At 46.7% G+C, this 16,897-nt stretch overlaps 14 non-coding genes across 14 annotated transcripts; all 14 read left to right on the top strand.

Moving 5' to 3' along the window:
• The first annotated feature begins 175 nt into the window (after nucleotides 1-175).
• TRNAI-UAU (transfer RNA isoleucine (anticodon UAU)) lies at nucleotides 176-268 on the top strand. Its single transcript is given in 2 exon segments — nucleotides 176-213; nucleotides 233-268. It is a non-coding gene; the product is annotated as a tRNA-Ile (tRNA).
• Nucleotides 269-595: 327 nt separating this feature from the next.
• TRNAR-CCU (transfer RNA arginine (anticodon CCU)) lies at nucleotides 596-668 on the top strand. Its single transcript has one exon. It is a non-coding gene; the product is annotated as a tRNA-Arg (tRNA).
• A 1,222-nt stretch (nucleotides 669-1,890) lies between these two features.
• On the top strand, nucleotides 1,891-1,983 carry TRNAI-UAU (transfer RNA isoleucine (anticodon UAU)). Its single transcript is given in 2 exon segments — nucleotides 1,891-1,928; nucleotides 1,948-1,983. It is a non-coding gene; the product is annotated as a tRNA-Ile (tRNA).
• A 327-nt stretch (nucleotides 1,984-2,310) lies between these two features.
• On the top strand, nucleotides 2,311-2,383 carry TRNAR-CCU (transfer RNA arginine (anticodon CCU)). Its single transcript has one exon. It is a non-coding gene; the product is annotated as a tRNA-Arg (tRNA).
• Nucleotides 2,384-3,605: 1,222 nt separating this feature from the next.
• TRNAI-UAU (transfer RNA isoleucine (anticodon UAU)) lies at nucleotides 3,606-3,698 on the top strand. Its single transcript is given in 2 exon segments — nucleotides 3,606-3,643; nucleotides 3,663-3,698. It is a non-coding gene; the product is annotated as a tRNA-Ile (tRNA).
• A 327-nt stretch (nucleotides 3,699-4,025) lies between these two features.
• Nucleotides 4,026-4,098, top strand: TRNAR-CCU (transfer RNA arginine (anticodon CCU)). Its single transcript has one exon. It is a non-coding gene; the product is annotated as a tRNA-Arg (tRNA).
• A 1,222-nt stretch (nucleotides 4,099-5,320) lies between these two features.
• TRNAI-UAU (transfer RNA isoleucine (anticodon UAU)) lies at nucleotides 5,321-5,413 on the top strand. Its single transcript is given in 2 exon segments — nucleotides 5,321-5,358; nucleotides 5,378-5,413. It is a non-coding gene; the product is annotated as a tRNA-Ile (tRNA).
• A 327-nt stretch (nucleotides 5,414-5,740) lies between these two features.
• Nucleotides 5,741-5,813, top strand: TRNAR-CCU (transfer RNA arginine (anticodon CCU)). The gene has a single exon. It is a non-coding gene; the product is annotated as a tRNA-Arg (tRNA).
• Nucleotides 5,814-7,035: 1,222 nt separating this feature from the next.
• TRNAI-UAU (transfer RNA isoleucine (anticodon UAU)) lies at nucleotides 7,036-7,128 on the top strand. Its single transcript is given in 2 exon segments — nucleotides 7,036-7,073; nucleotides 7,093-7,128. It is a non-coding gene; the product is annotated as a tRNA-Ile (tRNA).
• Nucleotides 7,129-7,455: 327 nt separating this feature from the next.
• Nucleotides 7,456-7,528, top strand: TRNAR-CCU (transfer RNA arginine (anticodon CCU)). Its single transcript has one exon. It is a non-coding gene; the product is annotated as a tRNA-Arg (tRNA).
• Nucleotides 7,529-9,393: 1,865 nt separating this feature from the next.
• Nucleotides 9,394-9,486, top strand: TRNAI-UAU (transfer RNA isoleucine (anticodon UAU)). The gene is given in 2 exon segments: nucleotides 9,394-9,431; nucleotides 9,451-9,486. It is a non-coding gene; the product is annotated as a tRNA-Ile (tRNA).
• A 327-nt stretch (nucleotides 9,487-9,813) lies between these two features.
• On the top strand, nucleotides 9,814-9,886 carry TRNAR-CCU (transfer RNA arginine (anticodon CCU)). Its single transcript has one exon. It is a non-coding gene; the product is annotated as a tRNA-Arg (tRNA).
• A 758-nt stretch (nucleotides 9,887-10,644) lies between these two features.
• Nucleotides 10,645-10,737, top strand: TRNAI-UAU (transfer RNA isoleucine (anticodon UAU)). The gene is given in 2 exon segments: nucleotides 10,645-10,682; nucleotides 10,702-10,737. It is a non-coding gene; the product is annotated as a tRNA-Ile (tRNA).
• Nucleotides 10,738-11,064: 327 nt separating this feature from the next.
• Nucleotides 11,065-11,137, top strand: TRNAR-CCU (transfer RNA arginine (anticodon CCU)). The gene has a single exon. It is a non-coding gene; the product is annotated as a tRNA-Arg (tRNA).
• Nucleotides 11,138-16,897: the final 5,760 nt, after the last annotated feature.

Raw genomic sequence — 16,897 nt, 5'->3', positions numbered from 1 at the left:
GTCACCTTGGCTTGCTGATTTGGACAAACGCTCCCTGTCTTCTACCGGTTTTCTTCTTAACAAACAATTGACTTGGTCTTATAATGATTTATGACATGTGCTTCATTTTAACGAGTTACGCATCACAGGCCAAGTGTCCTGGTGATAAAGGCACCTCCCCAACAGCAGCAACGGAGCTCCAGTGGCGCAATCGGTTAGCGCACGGTACTTATAAGACAGTATCTGTTGAGCAATGCCGAGGTTGTGAGTTCGAGCCTCACCTGGAGCAGAGATAGTTGCCCTTTTGCTTCCTTTAATCACCTTTCTCCTATGACCCAAAACATTCAAGCCAAAGGGTGCCAGTATGCCACTGCTACACGCAGGAGCTGTCATTGCCCAACAAGGAAAGCTTGTTTTGAGTGAGGACCAAAAAGAATGAGACCAATGCTTTTGCTTGTTGAAGAGCAGTGGAGGAAGCTGGCAAGAGCTATATCACCTGCAAAATCCATGGCACAACACAAGGAAAAGAAGTACGTCCATTTGCAACTCATTTGCTGCAAGAGGCATTGTGCAGTCTCTGTGGAGCAAAAGCCTACTTGCTGCACTTCTACAGCATGCCCCAGTGGCCTAATGGATAAGGCACTGGCCTCCTAAGCCAGGGATTGTGGGTTCGAGTCCCATCTGGGGTGGCACATTCCTTCTTTGGCCCTTACATGTAGCATACCAACACACATTGTACTCTGATACAAATGACTTGGATTCTCATGGCTGCCAAAGGCTTTTAAAGTGGACCAGAACTCTTGCACAGGAAAGAAGGAGAACATAGAGAAATGCATCCTGTGTATGTATTTAGAGACTTTAGCCTGTCCCCCTCATTTGTGTCTAATCACTAGTTGTGGTGATCACCCTGGGTCACATGACTGCCAATGGCAGATAAGCTCATTTGAAAGCACAGCCTGTTAACAATATGTCTGCTTCCATCAGTCAGGAAGTAGAAACAGTGCAGATTTATCTTAGGATTTCTATTAGCTGTAACAAAGAAATGTTTCTTGTTTAAAGGTTGTTATGCTGTTGCGTATCTTTTAGAGCAGAAAGGACGTTCTGAGTTCAGGTCCACTTGAAATTCGACAAGGCTTTCAATGGGTATCCCACATCTCGTTACAAAAGGTCAAAGAAATGTAAAGTCACTATCATGTCACCACACTATGGAAAATCATAGCAAATCCACCTTCAAAATGCACTTCCTGCTGATTTTCACGGACCCACTTCAAAGCTAGATGCAACGCGCAATTGTGAACATCTCAATTGGCCGGCTCTGCTGTCATATATATTTATATCTTCTATAATAATAAATTCAATCTGTCATTTTGGGTGCTGTGTGTAAGATACGCCTTGCCCAGTAAATACCCCAGGGATTCCCTGCATCATGCCTGCATGTGTAGTCTGCCCAACTCAGCCGACTGCATTGCGACTCTGGAGGAGTGGCACCTGCTGGGGATAAAACATGACTTGAGATAGGTGTGCTTTTCCTTATTATCGCCTTATATGCAGTAGGAACATGCACATTTAGCAGCAGACCAAAATGATCTCACACCTTTTCAGAGGTATTCATGGCTTTCAAAGCCTGCTCTCATGGCCTATTCTCTCACCACCACAAAAAAAGTGTGATTGTGTGCTCCTAGTCTGTGTCAAGCCTCCATTGAAGTCCACTCACCTCTATGGAGATGATCTTAATAGTCACCTTGGCTTGCTGATTTGGACAAACGCTCCCTGTCTTCTACCGGTTTTCTTCTTAACAAACAATTGACTTGGTCTTATAATGATTTATGACATGTGCTTCATTTTAACGAGTTACGCATCACAGGCCAAGTGTCCTGGTGATAAAGGCACCTCCCCAACAGCAGCAACGGAGCTCCAGTGGCGCAATCGGTTAGCGCGCGGTACTTATAAGACAGTATCTGTTGAGCAATGCCGAGGTTGTGAGTTCGAGCCTCACCTGGAGCAGAGATAGTTGCCCTTTTGCTTCCTTTAATCACCTTTCTCCTATGACCCAAAACATTCAAGCCAAAGGGTGCCAGTATGCCACTGCTACACGCAGGAGCTGTCATTGCCCAACAAGGGAAGCTTGTTTTGAGTGAGGACCAAAAAGAATGAGACCAATGCTTTTGCTTGTTGAAGAGCAGTGGAGGAAGCTGGCAAGAGCTATATCACCTGCAAAATCCATGGCACAACACAAGGAAAAGAAGTACGTCCATTTGCAACTCATTTGCTACAAGAGGCATTGTGCAGTCTCTGTGGAGCAAAAGCCTACTTGCTGCACTTCTACAGCATGCCCCAGTGGCCTAATGGATAAGGCACTGGCCTCCTAAGCCAGGGATTGTGGGTTCGAGTCCCATCTGGGGTGGCACAATCCTTCTTTGGCCCTTACATGTAGCATACCAACACACATTGTACTCTGATACAAATGACTTGGATTCTCATGGCTGCCAAAGGCTTTTAAAGTGGACCAGAACTCTTGCACAGGAAAGAAGGAAAACATAGAGAAATGCACCCTGTGTATGTATTTAGAGACTTTAGCCTGTCCCCCTCATTTGTGTCTAATCACTAGTTGTGGTGATCACCCTGGGTCACATGACTGCCAATGGCAGATAAGCTCATTTGAAAGCACAGCCTGTTAACAATATGTCTGCTTCCATCAGTCAGGAAGTAGAAACAGTGCAGATTTATCTTAGGATTTCTATTAGCTGTAACAAAGAAATGTTTCTTGTTTAAAGGTTGTTATGCTGTTGCGTATCTTTTAGAGCAGAAAGGACGTTCTGAGTTCAGGTCCACTTGAAATTCGACAAGGCTTTCAATGGGTATCCCACATCTCGTTACAAAAGGTCAAAGAAATGTAAAGTCACTATCATGTCACCACACTATGGAAAATCATAGCAAATCCACCTTCAAAATGCACTTCCTGCTGATTTTCACGGACCCACTTCAAAGCTAGATGCAACGCGCAATTGTGAACATCTCAATTGGCCGGCTCTGCTGTCATATATATTTATATCTTCTATAATAATAAATTCAATCTGTCATTTTGGGTGCTGTGTGTAAGATACGCCTTGCCCAGTAAATACCCCAGGGATTCCCTGCATCATGCCTGCATGTGTAGTCTGCCCAACTCAGCCGACTGCATTGCGACTCTGGAGGAGTGGCACCTGCTGGGGATAAAACATGACTTGAGATAGGTGTGCTTTTCCTTATTATCGCCTTATATGCAGTAGGAACATGCACATTTAGCAGCAGACCAGAATGATCTCACACCTTTTCAGAGGTATTCATGGCTTTCAAAGCCTGCTCTCATGGCCTATTCTCTCACCACCACAAAAAAAGTGTGATTGTGTGCTCCTAATCTGTGTCAAGCCTCCATTGAAGTCCACTCACCTCTATGGAGATGATCTTAATAGTCACCTTGGCTTGCTGATTTGGACAAACGCTCCCTGTCTTCTACCGGTTTTCTTCTTAACAAACAATTGACTTGGTCTTATAATGATTTATGACATGTGCTTCATTTTAACGAGTTACGCATCACAGGCCAAGTGTCCTGGTGATAAAGGCACCTCCCCAACAGCAGCAACGGAGCTCCAGTGGCGCAATCGGTTAGCGCGCGGTACTTATAAGACAGTATCTGTTGAGCAATGCCGAGGTTGTGAGTTCGAGCCTCACCTGGAGCAGAGATAGTTGCCCTTTTGCTTCCTTTAATCACCTTTCTCCTATGACCCAAAACATTCAAGCCAAAGGGTGCCAGTATGCCACTGCTACACGCAGGAGCTGTCATTGCCCAACAAGGGAAGCTTGTTTTGAGTGAGGACCAAAAAGAATGAGACCAATGCTTTTGCTTGTTGAAGAGCAGTGGAGGAAGCTGGCAAGAGCTATATCACCTGCAAAATCCATGGCACAACACAAGGAAAAGAAGTACGTCCATTTGCAACTCATTTGCTACAAGAGGCATTGTGCAGTCTCTGTGGAGCAAAAGCCTACTTGCTGCACTTCTACAGCATGCCCCAGTGGCCTAATGGATAAGGCACTGGCCTCCTAAGCCAGGGATTGTGGGTTCGAGTCCCATCTGGGGTGGCACAATCCTTCTTTGGCCCTTACATGTAGCATACCAACACACATTGTACTCTGATACAAATGACTTGGATTCTCATGGCTGCCAAAGGCTTTTAAAGTGGACCAGAACTCTTGCACAGGAAAGAAGGAAAACATAGAGAAATGCACCCTGTGTATGTATTTAGAGACTTTAGCCTGTCCCCCTCATTTGTGTCTAATCACTAGTTGTGGTGATCACCCTGGGTCACATGACTGCCAATGGCAGATAAGCTCATTTGAAAGCACAGCCTGTTAACAATATGTCTGCTTCCATCAGTCAGGAAGTAGAAACAGTGCAGATTTATCTTAGGATTTCTATTAGCTGTAACAAAGAAATGTTTCTTGTTTAAAGGTTGTTATGCTGTTGCGTATCTTTTAGAGCAGAAAGGACGTTCTGAGTTCAGGTCCACTTGAAATTCGACAAGGCTTTCAATGGGTATCCCACATCTCGTTACAAAAGGTCAAAGAAATGTAAAGTCACTATCATGTCACCACACTATGGAAAATCATAGCAAATCCACCTTCAAAATGCACTTCCTGCTGATTTTCACGGACCCACTTCAAAGCTAGATGCAACGCGCAATTGTGAACATCTCAATTGGCCGGCTCTGCTGTCATATATATTTATATCTTCTATAATAATAAATTCAATCTGTCATTTTGGGTGCTGTGTGTAAGATACGCCTTGCCCAGTAAATACCCCAGGGATTCCCTGCATCATGCCTGCATGTGTAGTCTGCCCAACTCAGCCGACTGCATTGCGACTCTGGAGGAGTGGCACCTGCTGGGGATAAAACATGACTTGAGATAGGTGTGCTTTTCCTTATTATCGCCTTATATGCAGTAGGAACATGCACATTTAGCAGCAGACCAGAATGATCTCACACCTTTTCAGAGGTATTCATGGCTTTCAAAGCCTGCTCTCATGGCCTATTCTCTCACCACCACAAAAAAAGTGTGATTGTGTGCACCTAGTCTGTGTCAAGCCTCCATTGAAGTCCACTCACCTCTATGGAGATGATCTTAATAGTCACCTTGGCTTGCTGATTTGGACAAACGCTCGCTGTCTTCTACCGGTTTTCTTCTTAACAAACAATTGACTTGGTCTTATAATGATTTATGACATGTGCTTCATTTTAACGAGTTACGCATCACAGGCCAAGTGTCCTGGTGATAAAGGCACCTCCCCAACAGCAGCAACGGAGCTCCAGTGGCGCAATCGGTTAGCGCGCGGTACTTATAAGACAGTATCTGTTGAGCAATGCCGAGGTTGTGAGTTCGAGCCTCACCTGGAGCAGAGATAGTTGCCCTTTTGCTTCCTTTAATCACCTTTCTCCTATGACCCAAAACATTCAAGCCAAAGGGTGCCAGTATGCCACTGCTACACGCAGGAGCTGTCATTGCCCAACAAGGGAAGCTTGTTTTGAGTGAGGACCAAAAAGAATGAGACCAATGCTTTTGCTTGTTGAAGAGCAGTGGAGGAAGCTGGCAAGAGCTATATCACCTGCAAAATCCATGGCACAACACAAGGAAAAGAAGTACGTTCATTTGCAACTCATTTGCTACAAGAGGCATTGTGCAGTCTCTGTGGAGCAAAAGCCTACTTGCTGCACTTCTACAGCATGCCCCAGTGGCCTAATGGATAAGGCACTGGCCTCCTAAGCCAGGGATTGTGAGTTCGAGTCCCATCTGGGGTGGCACAATCCTTCTTTGGCCCTTACATGTAGCATACCAACACACATTGTACTCTGATACAAATGACTTGGATTCTCATGGCTGCCAAAGGCTTTTAAAGTGGACCAGAACTCTTGCACAGGAAAGAAGGAAAACATAGAGAAATGCACCCTGTGTATGTATTTAGAGACTTTAGCCTGTCCCCCTCATTTGTGTCTAATCACTAGTTGTGGTGATCACCCTGGGTCACATGACTGCCAATGGCAGATAAGCTCATTTGAAAGCACAGCCTGTTAACAATATGTCTGCTTCCATCAGTCAGGAAGTAGAAACAGTGCAGATTTATCTTAGGATTTCTATTAGCTGTAACAAAGAAATGTTTCTTGTTTAAAGGTTGTTATGCTGTTGCGTATCTTTTAGAGCAGAAAGGACGTTCTGAGTTCAGGTCCACTTGAAATTCGACAAGGCTTTCAATGGGTATCCCACATCTCGTTACAAAAGGTCAAAGAAATGTAAAGTCACTATCATGTCACCACACTATGGAAAATCATAGCAAATCCACCTTCAAAATGCACTTCCTGCTGATTTTCACGGACCCACTTCAAAGCTAGATGCAACGCGCAATTGTGAACATCTCAATTGGCCGGCTCTGCTGTCATATATATTTATATCTTCTATAATAATAAATTCAATCTGTCATTTTGGGTGCTGTGTGTAAGATACGCCTTGCCCAGTAAATACCCCAGGGATTCCCTGCATCATGCCTGCATGTGTAGTCTGCCCAACTCAGCCGACTGCATTGCGACTCTGGAGGAGTGGCACCTGCTGGGGATAAAACATGACTTGAGATAGGTGTGCTTTTCCTTATTATCGCCTTATATGCAGTAGGAACATGCACATTTAGCAGCAGACCAGAATGATCTCACACCTTTTCAGAGGTATTCATGGCTTTCAAAGCCTGCTCTCATGGCCTATTCTCTCACCACCACAAAAAAAGTGTGATTGTGTGCTCCTAGTCTGTGTCAAGCCTCCATTGAAGTCCACTCACCTCTATGGAGATGATCTTAATAGTCACCTTGGCTTGCTGATTTGGACAAACGCTCCCTGTCTTCTACCGGTTTTCTTCTTAACAAACAATTGACTTGGTCTTATAATGATTTATGACATGTGCTTCATTTTAACGAGTTACGCATCACAGGCCAAGTGTCCTGGTGATAAAGGCACCTCCCCAACAGCAGCAACGGAGCTCCAGTGGCGCAATCGGTTAGCGCGCTGTACTTATAAGATAGTATCTGTTGAGCAATGCCGAGGTTGTGAGTTCGAGCCTCACCTGGAGCAGAGATAGTTGCCCTTTTGCTTCCTTTAATCACCTTTCTCCTATGACCCAAAACATTCAAGCCAAAGGGTGCCAGTATGCCACTGCTACACGCAGGAGCTGTCATTGCCCAACAAGGGAAGCTTGTTTTGAGTGAGGACCAAAAAGAATGAGACCAATGCTTTTGCTTGTTGAAGAGCAGTGGAGGAAGCTGGCAAGAGCTATATCACCTGCAAAATCCATGGCACAACACAAGGAAAAGAAGTACGTCCATTTGCAACTCATTTGCTACAAGAGGCATTGTGCAGTCTCTGTGGAGCAAAAGCCTACTTGCTGCACTTCTACAGCATGCCCCAGTGGCCTAATGGATAAGGCACTGGCCTCCTAAGCCAGGGATTGTGGGTTCGAGTCCCATCTGGGGTGGCACAATCCTTCTTTGGCCCTTACATGTAGCATACCAACACACATTGTACTCTGATACAAATGACTTGGATTCTCATGGCTGCCAAAGGCTTTTAAAGTGGACCAGAACTCTTGCACAGGAAAGAAGGAAAACATAGAGAAATGCACCCTGTGTATGTATTTAGAGACTTTAGCCTGTCCCCCTCATTTGTGTCTAATCACTAGTTGTGGTGATCACCCTGGGTCACATGACTGCCAATGGCAGATAAGCTCATTTGAAAGCACAGCCTGTTAACAATATGTCTGCTTCCATCAGTCAGGAAGTAGAAACAGTGCAGATTTCTCTTAGGATTTCTATTAGCTGTAACAAAGAAATGTTTCTTGTTTAACCACTTGCCGACCGCACACTCATAACGTGCGTCGGCAAAGTGGCAGCTGCAGGACCAGCGACGCAGTACTGCGTCGCCAGCTGCAGCCTAATTAATCAGGAAGCAGCCGCTCGTACGAGCGGCTGCTTCCTGTCAAATCACGGCGGGGGGCTCCGTGAATAGCCTGCGGGCCGCCGATGGCGGCTCGCAGGCTAGATGTAAACACAAGCGGAAATAATCCGCTTTGTTTACATTTGTACGGCGCTGCTGCGCAGCAGCGCCGTAAGGCAGATCGGCGATCCCCGGCCAATCAGCGGCCGGGGATCGCCGCCATGTGACAGGAGACAGCCTGTCACTGGCTGCACAGGACGGATAGCGTCCTGTGCAGCCGGATCTCCAGGAGGGGGCCAGGTAGGAGAGGGAGGGGGAGGATTTCGCCGCGGAGGGGGGCTTTGAGGTGCCCCCCCCCCGCCACCCACAGCAGGAAGGAGAGATCAGACCCCCCCAGCACATCATCCCCATAGGGGGGAAAAAAGGGGGGCAATCTGATCTCCCTGCCTGCACCCTGATCTGTGCTGGGGGCTGCAGAGCCCACCCAGCACAGATCAATCAAACTAGCGCTGGTCCTTAAGGGGGGGTAAAGGGTGGGTCCTCAAGTGGTTAAAGGTTGTTATGCTGTTGCGTATCTTTTAGAGCAGAAAGGACGTTCTGAGTTCAGGTCCACTTGAAATTCGACAAGGCTTTCAATGGGTATCCCACATCTCGTTACAAAAGGTCAAAGAAATGTAAAGTCACTATCATGTCACCACACTATGGAAAATCATAGCAAATCCACCTTCAAAATGCACTTCCTGCTGATTTTCACGGACCCACTTCAAAGCTAGATGCAACGCGCAATTGTGAACATCTCAATTGGCCGGCTCTGCTGTCATATATATTTATATCTTCTATAATAATAAATTCAATCTGTCATTTTGGGTGCTGTGTGTAAGATACGCCTTGCCCAGTAAATACCCCAGGGATTCCCTGCATCATGCCTGCATGTGTAGTCTGCCCAACTCAGCCGACTGCATTGCGACTCTGGAGGAGTGGCACCTGCTGGGGATAAAACATGACTTGAGATAGGTGTGCTTTTCCTTATTATCGCCTTATATGCAGTAGGAACATGCACATTTAGCAGCAGACCAGAATGATCTCACACCTTTTCAGAGGTATTCATGGCTTTCAAAGCCTGCTCTCATGGCCTATTCTCTCACCACCACAAAAAAAGTGTGATTGTGTGCTCCTAGTCTGTGTCAAGCCTCCATTGAAGTCCACTCACCTCTATGGAGATGATCTTAATAGTCACCTTGGCTTGCTGATTTGGACAAACGCTCCCTGTCTTCTACCGGTTTTCTTCTTAACAAACAATTGACTTGGTCTTATAATGATTTATGACATGTGCTTCATTTTAACGAGTTACGCATCACAGGCCAAGTGTCCTGGTGATAAAGGCACCTCCCCAACAGCAGCAACGGAGCTCCAGTGGTGCAATCGGTTAGCGCGCGGTACTTATAAGACAGTATCTGTTGAGCAATGCCGAGGTTGTGAGTTCGAGCCTCACCTGGAGCAGAGATAGTTGCCCTTTTGCTTCCTTTAATCACCTTTCTCCTATGACCCAAAACATTCAAGCCAAAGGGTGCCAGTATGCCACTGCTACACGCAGGAGCTGTCATTGCCCAACAAGGGAAGCTTGTTTTGAGTGAGGACCAAAAAGAATGAGACCAATGCTTTTGCTTGTTGAAGAGCAGTGGAGGAAGCTGGCAAGAGCTATATCACCTGCAAAATCCATGGCACAACACAAGGAAAAGAAGTACGTCCATTTGCAACTCATTTGCTGCAAGAGGCATTGTGCAGTCTCTGTGGAGCAAAAGCCTACTTGCTGCAATTCTACAGCATGCCCCAGTGGCCTAATGGATAAGGCACTGGCCTCCTAAGCCAGGGATTGTGGGTTCGAGTCCCATCTGGGGTGGCACATTTCTTCTTTGGCCCTTACATGTAGCATACCAACACACATTGTACTCTGATACAAATGACTTGGATTCTCATGGCTGCCAAAGGCTTTTAAAGTGGACCAGAACTCTTGCACAGGAAAGAAGGAGAACATAGAGAAATGCATCCTGTGTATGTATTTAGAGACTTTAGCCTGTCCCCCTCATTTGTGTCTAATCACTAGATCTGTCATTTTGGGTGCTGTGTGTAAGATACGCCTTGCCCAGTAAATACCCCAGGGATTCCCTGCATCATGCCTGCATGTGTAGTCTGCCCAACTCAGCCGACTGCATTGCGACTCTGGAGGAGTGGCACCTGCTGGGGATAAAACATGACTTGAGATAGGTGTGCTTTTCCTTATTATCGCCTTATATGCAGTAGGAACATGCACATTTAGCAGCAGACCAGAATGATCTCACACCTTTTCAGAGGTATTCATGGCTTTCAAAGCCTGCTCTCATGGCCTATTCTCTCACCACCACAAAAAAAGTGTGATTGTGTGCTCCTAGTCTGTGTCAAGCCTCCATTGAAGTCCACTCACCTCTATGGAGATGATCTTAATAGTCACCTTGGCTTGCTGATTTGGACAAACGCTCCCTGTCTTCTACCGGTTTTCTTCTTAACAAACAATTGACTTGGTCTTATAATGATTTATGACATGTGCTTCATTTTAACGAGTTACGCATCACAGGCCAAGTGTCCTGGTGATAAAGGCACCTCCCCAACAGCAGCAACGGAGCTCCAGTGGCGCAATCGGTTAGCGCGCGGTACTTATAAGACAGTATCTGTTGAGCAATGCCGAGGTTGTGAGTTCGAGCCTCACCTGGAGCAGAGATAGTTGCCCTTTTGCTTCCTTTAATCACCTTTCTCCTATGACCCAAAACATTCAAGCCAAAGGGTGCCAGTATGCCACTGCTACACGCAGGAGCTGTCATTGCCCAACAAGGGAAGCTTGTTTTGAGTGAGGACCAAAAAGAATGAGACCAATGCTTTTGCTTGTTGAAGAGCAGTGGAGGAAGCTGGCAAGAGCTATATCACCTGCAAAATCCATGGCACAACACAAGGAAAAGAAGTACGTCCATTTGCAACTCATTTGCTACAAGAGGCATTGTGCAGTCTCTGTGGAGCAAAAGCCTACTTGCTGCACTTCTACAGCATGCCCCAGTGGCCTAATGGATAAGGCACTGGCCTCCTAAGCCAGGGATTGTGGGTTCGAGTCCCATCTGGGGTGGCACAATCCTTCTTTGGCCCTTACATGTAGCATACCAACACACATTGTACTCTGATACAAATGACTTGGATTCTCATGGCTGCCAAAGGCTTTTAAAGTGGACCAGAACTCTTGCACAGGAAAGAAGGAAAACATAGAAAAATGCACCCTGTGTATGTATTTAGAGACTTTAGCCTGTCCCCCTCATTTGTGTCTAATCACTAGTTGTGGTGATCACCCTGGGTCACATGACTGCCAATGGCAGATAAGCTCATTTGAAAGCACAGCCTGTTAACAATATGTCTGCTTCCATCAGTCAGGAAGTAGAAACAGTGCAGATTTCTCTTAGGATTTCTATTAGCTGTAACAAAGAAATGTTTTTTGTTTAACCACTTCCCGACCGCCCACTACACAGGGGCGGCGGGGAAGTGGAGACCTGCAGGACGGCCTCACCCACAGAGGCGGCGGTCCATTTAAGGGCATGGGCGGAGCGATCGCGTCATCCGTGACGCGATCCTCCGCCGGCGCCTGTCACCGCTCGCTCGCCGCAACATCCCGCCGGCTATACGGAAGCGCCGGCGGGATGTTAACCCCGCGATCGCCGCATACAAAGTGTATAATACACTTTGTAATGTTTACAAAGTGTATTATACAGGCTTCCTCCTGCCCTGGTGGTCCCAGTGTCCGAGGGACCACCAGGGCAGGCTGCAGCCACCCTAGTCTGCACCCAAACACACTGATTTCTCCCCCCCCTGCCCCAGATCGCCCACAGCACCCATCAGACCCCCCCCCTGCCCACCCCCCAGACCCCTGTTTGCACCCAATCACCCCCCTAATCACCCATCAATCACTCCCTGTCACTATCTGTCAACGCTATTTTTTTTTTATCCCCCCCCCTGCTCCCTGCCCCCTCCTGATCACCCCCCACCCCTCAGATTCTCCCCAGACCCCCCCCCCCCCAGACCACCCCCCCCTGTTTACTGTATGCAGCTATCCCCCTGATCACCTGTCAATCACCTGTCAATCACCTGTCAATCACCCATCAATCACCCGTCAATCACCCCCTGTCACTGCCACCCATCAATCAGCCCCTAACCTGCCCCTTGCGGGCAATCTGATCACCCCCCCACACCAATAGATCGCCCACAGATCCGACATCAGATCACCTCCTAAATCCATTGTTTACATCTATTCTCTCCTCTAAACACCCACTAATTACCCATCAATCACCCATCAATCACCCCCTATCACCACTTGTCACTTTTACCTATCAGATCAGACCCTAATCTGCCCCTTGCGGGCACCCAATCACCCGCCCACACGCTCAGATTGCCCTCTGACCCCCCCTTATCAATTCACCAGTGCATTAATTACATCTGTTCTTCCCTGTAATAACCCACTGATCACCTGTCAATCACCTGCCAATCACCTATCACCCATCAGTCACCCCCTGTCACTGCCACCCATCAATCAGCCCCTAACCTGCCCCTTGCGGGCAATCTGATCACCCACCCACACCATTAGATCGCCCGCAAACCCGCCGTCAGATTACCTCCCAAATGTATCGTTTACATCTGTTATCTTCTCTAAACACCCACTAATTACCCATCAATCACCCCCTATCACCACCTGTCACTGTTACCTATCAGATCAGACCCTAATCTGCCCCTTGCGGGCACCCAATCACCCGCCCACATGCTCAGATTGCCCTCTGACCCCCCCTTATCAATTCACCAGTGCATTAATTACATCTGTTCTTCCCTGTAATAACCCACTGATCACCTGTCAATCACCTGCCAATCACCTATCACCCATCAATCACCCCCTGTCACCCCCTGTCACTGCCACCCATCAATCAGCCCCTAACCTGCCCCTTGCGGGCAATCTGATCACCCACCCACACCATTAGATCGCCCGCAAACCCGCCGTCAGATTACCTCCCAAATGTATCGTTTACATCTGTTATCTTCTCTAAACACCCACTAATTACCCATCAATCACCCCCTATCACCACCTGTCACTGTTACCTATCAGATCAGACCCTAATCTGCCCCTTGCGGGCACCCAATCACCCGCCCACACGCTCAGATTGCCCTCAGACCCCCCCCCCCCCCCCCCTTATCAATTCGCCAGTGCATTAATTACATCTGTCCTTCCCTGTAATAACCCACTGATCACCTGTCAATCACCTGCCAATCACCTATCACCCATCAATCACCCCCTGTCACTGCCACCCAACAATCAGCCCCTAACCTGCCCCTTGCGGGCAATCTGATCACCCACCCACACCAATAGATCGCCCGCAGATCCGACATCAGATCACCACCCAAGCGCAGTGTTTCCATCTATTCTCTCCTCTAAACACCCACTAATTACCCATCAATCACCCATCAATCACTCCCTATCACCACCTGTCACTGTTACCTATCAGATCAGACCCTAATCTGCCCCTTGCGGGCACCCAATCGACCGCCTACACGCTCAGATTGCCCTCAGACCCCCCCTTATCAATTCGCCAGTGCAATATTTACATCTGTTCTCCCCTGTAATAACCCACTGATTACCTGTCAATCACCTATCAATCACCCATCAATCACCCCCTGTCACTGCCACCCATCAATCACCCCCTGTCACTGCCACCCATCAATCACCCGCTGTCACTGCCACCCAATCAGCCCCTAACCTGCCCCTTGCGGGCAAACTGATCACCCACCCACACCAATAGATCGCCCGCAGATCCGACATCAGATCACCACCCAAGCGCAGTGTTTCCATCTATTCTCTACCCTAAACACCCACTAATTACCCATCAATCACCTCCTGTCACTGCTACCTATCAGATTAGACCCCTATCTGCCCCTAGGGCACTCAATCACCCGCCCACACCCTCAGAATGCCCTCAGACCCCAGCCCTGATCACCTCGCCAGTGCATTGCTTGCATCCATTCCCCCCTCTAATCACACCTTGAGACACCCATCAATCACCTCCTGTCACCCCCTAGCACACCTACCCATCAGATCAGGCCCCAATTTGCCCCGTGTGGGCTCCTGATCACTCGGCCAAACCCTCAGACCCCCTTCCGATCACCTCCCCAGTGCATGGATTGCATCTATTTTCCCCTCTAACCACCCCCTGAGACACCCATCAATCACCTCCTGTCACCCCCCTAGCACTCCTATCCATCAGATCAGGCCCAATACAACCTGTCATCTAAAAGGCCACCCTGCTTATGACCGGTTCCACAAAATTCGCCCCCTCATAGACCACCTGTCATCAAAATTTGCAGATGCTTATACCCCTGAACAGTCATTTTGAGACATTTGGTTTCCAGACTACTCACGGTTTTGGGCCTGTAAAATGCCAGGGCGGTATAGGAACCCCACAAGTGACCCCATTTTAGAAAAAAAAGACACCCCAAGGTATTATGTTAGGTGTATGACGAGTTCATAGAAGATTTAATTTTTTGTCAAAAGTTAGCGGAAATTAATTTTTATTGTTTTTTTTTCACAAAGTGTCATTTTTCACTAACTTGTGACAAAAAATAAAATCTTCTATGAACTCGCCATACACCTAACGGAATACCTTGGGGTGTCTTCTTTCTAAAATGGGGTCACTTGTGGGGTTCCTATACTGCCCTGGCATTTTAGGGGCCCTAAACCGCGAGGAGTAGTCTAGAAAACAAATGCTTCAAAATGACCTGTGAATAGGACGTTGGGCCCCTTAGCGCACCTAGGCTGCAAAAAAGTGTCACACATGTGGTACCGCCGTACTCAGGAAAGTAGTATAATGTGTTTTGGGGTGTATTTTTACACATACCCATGCTGGGTGGGAGAAATTTCTATGTAAATGGACAATTGTGTGTAAAAAAAATTAACAAATTGTCATTTACAGAGATATTTCTCCCACCCAGCATGGGTATGTGTAAAAATACACCCCAAAACGCATTATACTACTTCTCCTGAGTACAGCGGTACCACATGTGTGGCACTTTTTTACACCCTAAGTACGCTAAGGGGCCCAAAGTCCAATGAGTACCTTTAGGATTTCACAGGTCATTTTGCGACATTTGGTTTCAAGACTACTCCTCACGGTTTAGGGCCCCTAAAATGCCAGGGCAGTATAGGAACCCCACAAATGACCCCATTCTAGAAAGAAGACACCCAAAGGTATTCCGTACGGAGTATGGTGAGTTCATAGAAGATTTTATTTTTTGTCACAAGTTAGCGGAAAATGACACTTTGTGAAAAAAAACTATTAAAATCAATTTCCGCTAACTTGTGACAAAAAGATAAAAACTTCTATGAACTCACCATACTCCTAACGGAATACCTTGGGGTGTCTTCTTTCTAAAATGGGGTCATTAGTGGGGTTCCTATACTGCCCTGGCATTTTAGGGGCCCTAAACCGTGAGGAGTAGTCTTGAAACAAAAATGACCTGTGAAATCCTAAAGGTACTCATTGGACTTTGGGCCCCTTAGTGCAGTTAGGGTGCAAAAAAGTGCCACACATGTGGTATCGCCGTACTCGGGAGAAGTAGTACAATGTGTTTTGGGGTGTATTTTTACACATACCCATGCTGGGTGGGAGAAATACCTCTGTAAATGACAATCTTTTGATTTTTTTACACACAATTGTCCATTTACAGAGGTATTTCTCCCACCCAGCATGGGTATGTGTAAAAATACACCCCAAAACACATTGTACTACTTCTCCCGAGTATGGCGATACCACATGTGTGGCACTTTTTTGCACCCTAACTGCGCTAAAGGGCCCAAAGTCCAATGAGTACCTTTAGGATTTCACAGGTCATTTTGAGAAATTTCGTTTCAAGACTACTCCTCACGGTTTAGGGCCCCTAAAATGCCAGGGCAGTATAGGAACCCCACAAATGACCCCATTTTAGAAAGAAGACACCCCAAGGTATTCCGTTAGGAGTATGGTGAGTTCATAGAAGATTTTATTTTTTGTCAAAAGTTAGCGGAAATTGATTTTAATTGTGTTTTTTCACAAAGTGTCATTTTCCGCTAACTTGTGACAAAAAATAAAATCTTCTATGAACTCGCCATACTACTAACGGAATACCTTGGGGTGTCTTCTTTCTAAAATGGGGTCATTTGTGGGGTTCCTATACTGCCCTGGCATTTTAGGGGCCCTAAACCGTGAGGAGTAGTCTTGAAACGAAATTTCTCAAAATGACCTGTGAAATCCTAAAGGTACTCATTGGACTTTGGGCCCTTTAGCGCAGTTAGGGTGCAAAAAAGTGCCACACATGTGGTATCGCCGTACTCAGGAGAAGTAGTATAATGTGTTTTGTGGTGTATTTTTACACATACCCATGCTGAGTGGGAGAAATATCTCTGTAAATGGACAATTGTGTGTAAAAAAAATTAACAAATTGTCATTTACAGAGATATTTCTCCCACCCAGCATGGGTATGTGTAAAAATACACCCCAAAACACATTATACTACTTCTCCTGAGTACGGCAATACCACATGTGTGGCACTTTTTTGCAGCCTAACTGCGCTAAGGGGTCCAAAGTCCAATGAGCACCTTTAGGCTTTACAGGGGTGCTTACAATTTAGCACCCCCCAAAATGTCAGGACAGTAAACACACCCCACAAATGATCCCATTTTGGAAAGTAGACCCTTCAAGGTATTCAGAGAGGGGCATGGTGAGTCCGTGGCAGATTTCATTTTTTTTTGTCGCAAGTTAGAAGAAATGGAAACTTTTTTTTTTTTTTTTTTCTCACAAAGTGTCATTTTCCGCTTACTTGTGAC

This window comes from Hyperolius riggenbachi, chromosome 3 (assembly GCF_040937935.1).
Source record: "Hyperolius riggenbachi isolate aHypRig1 chromosome 3, aHypRig1.pri, whole genome shotgun sequence".
In the NCBI taxonomy this organism is placed as follows: Eukaryota; Metazoa; Chordata; class Amphibia; order Anura; family Hyperoliidae; genus Hyperolius; species Hyperolius riggenbachi.
This window is presented reverse-complemented; position numbering and strand designations above follow the sequence as displayed.